Source organism: Phalaenopsis equestris, unplaced genomic scaffold (assembly GCF_001263595.1).
Source record: "Phalaenopsis equestris unplaced genomic scaffold, ASM126359v1 Scaffold000347, whole genome shotgun sequence".
Lineage (NCBI taxonomy): Eukaryota > Viridiplantae > Streptophyta > Magnoliopsida > Asparagales > Orchidaceae > Phalaenopsis > Phalaenopsis equestris.
In genome coordinates this window covers 324,930-329,966 of record NW_018164789.1, presented here as the reverse complement: position 1 = coordinate 329,966, position 5,037 = coordinate 324,930, and positions in this window count along the sequence as shown.

The window sequence follows — 5,037 nt, the reverse complement described above, 5'->3', positions numbered from 1 at the left end:
TACACGACGACTATTTTGTTTTGTTTCTTATAATATGTTGTATGTTATGATTATCATATTTATTTAGAAAAATATTACACTTTCTTATGTCACAACTATTATGATTGCACTCAATATTATCAACTTAGGGCAAAATTAATAATCAAAATATAATCAAACAATCTTGAAATGATTAGCAAATACTATATGAATTATGATCAAATCATAATCTATCTTCAAAATAAATCTAAATAATTTGATAACCACAATAAAAATAATCAATCATCTTTGAATCATGATTGAGTGCTCTTATGTACCATGATCAAACTTTCTTTAAACCATCTTCGATTCATGATTGACTAATGATCACATTATTCAGACCATTTTTAAACTGATTTACTTCAAATTTTGATAAAGTAAAGCTTACAATTTTGATGTCTTATGAATATTATTCGACTAAATATTGTAACTACAACTATCATATCAAATCAATGTTAATCAAATAAGATTGCAAGCTAAGTTATTTGAACCCCACACGGCCTTGTTTGAAGCTTATTTGAATTTTGAAAATAGCATTTTGAATCATGTTCAAATGTTTTTGTACCCTGATCAAACATATTTTTGAATGAGGGGTTGCATAAGATTTGAACAAGGTTTTCATGTTTCTAATTTTTGCTAGAATATAACTCCTATCTTATGGAACTTGGTTCGACTATATTTTGAATCCAAATTGATTAAAACTTACTCAAACAACTCTTTTCTAGTCAAAAATGGGAGTTTTAAAGTCTAAGTAAACTTCTAAGCATAATTCCCTAAGAAAAAAACAACATATATATTTCTCCAATTTTGAGCATTATTGGGTGAATAAACGCCCACATGATCTTTTAATTTCGATATGATATCAATATAATATTAAGATGACTAAATAAATTAGGTGATCCCATGGAGTTAGCAAGGATCTTTCACATAGTTGCTTTTTTATTTTGATAAATATAACTAAAATAACACTCCAAAAAATTTATAAATTAAACCCCCATTAATTAATTGTACTCATATATGAGGCTTGAAGTTAGCAAGACACGCATATTTGGAGAACTAAAGAGATCTACCGCGCAATTGATGCCAATGATAATTGCGAGAAATCAATACTATCACACGACTGTTGTCGTTAAGCCATTGTTAACTAATTCATATCTTTTAGTCATCATTATCTTTTATCAAGTGACGCCATTATCCATCATTGTCCAACTATCATATTCTAACAAAATTGTCTGTCCCGATTTAACGATCATCTCCTCAACTCTCCACTTGATGCCAATCAATATTAATGACCATCATCATTTAAATGTACTCGCTAATTGTCAACACATAAAATGATTACTCTCTAGCCTTCCCCGGTTAGAGAGTGATGATTTTTTTGTATGATTAATGTATATAATGATTTATTTCGGGTGAACTAATTAGCACTATAAAGCTCTTCTATTTTGTAATAAGTGCAAATTTTTTATAATGCTGGAATAATAAATATTTATTTTCTTAATATAAATTTTCAAGCACATAATTTTTCAACAGTAGTAGCACTTTTTATTTCTCATTACCTATTTTATAATTATTTTAATATTGTCTTTATGCCTAGTTGCTATTGTCTGCATCATATTATGGTCTGTCGTTGCCTTTAAAATTCGGTTGTCACTCAGTCAAGATTTGCACGATCAATGATTTGAATTCAAAGGAATTATTTCTAACAAAAAAAGGACAAATCTGTGACACTAACTTTCAACTAACTCGCAAAATGAGGACTTAACAACTCTGTACACCTAACCTTTATTATGCACATCTTGATTTGTGGGTTTAAATTAATTAAGCTGACCAAATCAACTGTTTTTGCAGCTCAACAGTTAATAATTTATTAATGCAAAATCACACGTATCAAAGGAAAAGGTTAGGATTCTTTTGAGCAGACGATTAACCAAAGTTGCGTTGCAGTGGGTGTCAACGATTACCCCTCCGCCGTACACGTCGATCTCAACGACATTGACGTTTGCCTTGTCGGCGACTCCGCATCCATGGTCATCCACGGTCAAGACACCAACCTCCTGATCTTTGTCGATGAGATGCTCGTCGACTGCCGCGCTATTGCGCATAGCGCGGGGCGCATCTCGACCTCTCCTAGTCGGCGATCTACCCTTCGGCTCCTACGAGTCTTCCTCCCAAGTTTTCTAAATCCATCTTGATTTGTTGTTTATGTCCTCTTTTGGAGGTGGTTTCATTCTGTTTTGGATTTGGATTTGGTTACATTCAGTTTTGGTCTTGTTGAAAAGCACTCTAATGTGAGAGTTGTGGAGAGATTTTTCTCATAATTGTAAAGGAGTTTTATTACGACTGGTGGGATTTTATTACTTGAATTAGTTGTATGGTGCACAGATTTTCTACTTCAAAATCGAAATTTATGGTCATACTGCATATTAGATTGTAAACGACGATTAATTTTTTTTAGAATAATTACTACATGTACACTTCTTGTTTAATACCCTCTTGGAAGACAATTATGTTATGGTGATTGTTGGCATTACATATGATTTGCTGTAAATTTGTCTCATTATTAGTGTGTGAATGTGTATTTCACTTTCGTACGTGAAACTGTGTTCCTTTGATGTTATCACAAATATTTGAGAGATATAAATGTAACTTAAATATTTTGTATTTTCATGTCTTAACATTTCAACTTTACAAACTTGTCACATTTCATATAAATCAATGTCATGTTGGAATTTTTGGATGCTCTGTGTGTGTTGAATGATTATGAATAGGGTTAATTCGTTCAAAAATATCTAACACGTATACATTGTTGTTTTTGTTGAGAAAAGTACAACTTTTGCGTGATAGATTGTTTATTTAACTAAAAAAATCTGCAAATAAACTATTTACCAAACACACAAACCAAACAGCTTAACAACTTATCCAAAACAGGGGCACAATGATCATTTATCCAAAATCAGTTGTTCTCCAAACTTATAAACCAAACAGACAGATAACTTATCTGGATCAGCTGCTTATCACCAGATTATCAAAATAAGCTAGATAAGCTGCAGCTGCCCCAAATAAACCCTAAATCTTAGCCATGATTAAAAAAAAAAAAAAATCTAGTCGTGTTATCTTTATAAATCCTGCATTCCTGCTAATGACAACTACTATTCTTAACAAACTTAGACATGGGCGAAGAATATTATATTGCCTTATTTAACCCTGGTACAAGCACATCATAATAGGGAAATTATCAAAATGGAAGAGCAATATATAATGATCGGTTCAAACCCTCGCCATTTTTATAATTTTATTAGTGCATGGCATGCATTTGATAGTGGGAGGAAAAAATGGGATAAGCATTAAACCATCCACGTTGGGATTTTTTTTTCCTCAAATATTTAGAGCATTACATTGATATCAATCTTACATTAAAAATTTTAGTAATATTACGTGTTTGAACTAGCAAAATTTTGGTGAAACATGTAACTCAAAATGACAAAAAGATTAAATTATGTCTGATTTACTATTGCCTACTATGACTTATCATATTAGCTCAGAGTGATGTGATAAATCTTAGGAAAGATATGTCACATCGCATTGAGCCCATGGATGAAGAAACTATTGAAATTTGGTATTAAAGGCTTTGAGCCAGTCAAAAAGAATTGGTCTTGCCATGTCAGGTGATTACGCTCTCTACACAAGAGAACTATGCTCATGAATGGCTAGATTCACCAATATTGACAATTCTTCAAAATTCTTTTACATGATTCTTTTATCATTGTTATTATTGGTCACTCATGTTCAAAAAAATCAACTCAATATGAGAATTTGATTTATTAAAAAAATGAAATATTATCAATTATTACTATTAAATTAGTTGAAGAGATATCGAATAATATTTTCAAAATCTTTTTAGCTACTCAAATATATTAGACTTCAAAATAACAAGTATACTTATTATGTCATTAATTTTCTGTATTGTGTTGTGTATATATTTATGATCATAAAATAATTGATGACAAACATCACTAATTACATAGGTTTTCTTATTTTGACCCTCAATTATTGAACTAAGATAAAATGACACTTTTGTAATGTGGTACCGCTCACCTACCACATCTCACATACCGCTCACCAACCTCCCACCTACCACTCTCTTGCTTCTATTTCTATAAATAGAGAGGGTGTGAGACTTAGGGGAGCAAGGGAAGTGATCTTAAGCTACCACAAAGGAGGAGAGAATAGCTAGAGAGCTAGAGAGGAGGAGAGCATCTTGAGACCTTGTATCAAGGTGTCGCTTGAGAGGGAGGCCATAGAAGGAAGATAAGGGTTCATCTCTATGTATAAGCTATGTATTCTTCATTTCTTTTGTCTTAGTGAACTATTTGATTGATTCCCTCCCGTGGACGTAGATCCAGTTGGATCGAACCACGTAAACGATCTGTGTTTGCTTGTGTTCTTTGCTTTTCATTTCTATGCAACACGAAGTATATATCTCACAACAAGTTTGTTTTAGTTTAGAAAGAAGAGTGAGCTGACCTTTTATACTCACCTTCCAAGTAAATTATGATCACAAAATGATTCATCTAGCCGACCTCTTCCTCGTGGCCAACTCCTTATTATAGCTTGTTTAAGCTCCTTCATAGACCTTATGTCGACTATTGTAATTAAAAAAATAAAAATAAAACTTTTCTAGTGATGTTAATTAGTTAGCATTCATTATAAATGCAAAGACTACCCCCCTTGTTGATGCCTAAGTCTGAACTCACTAAATTAGTTGACACAATACAATCCAATATAAAATCCAAACCCATCTACATGGATGATGCCAAATTGCCATAAATTAGGTTAAAATCATATGATTAGTCCCTTTTCTTACTATATTTATATATTAATTTTGAACAACTTGATAGTTTTAAAGATCAAGAATTATGTATGATTTGCGGTGTATGTCCTTAAAATAATTTAATTTCACCACTATGAGTTCAATTTATCATTAAACTTCAATATATATATATATATATATATATA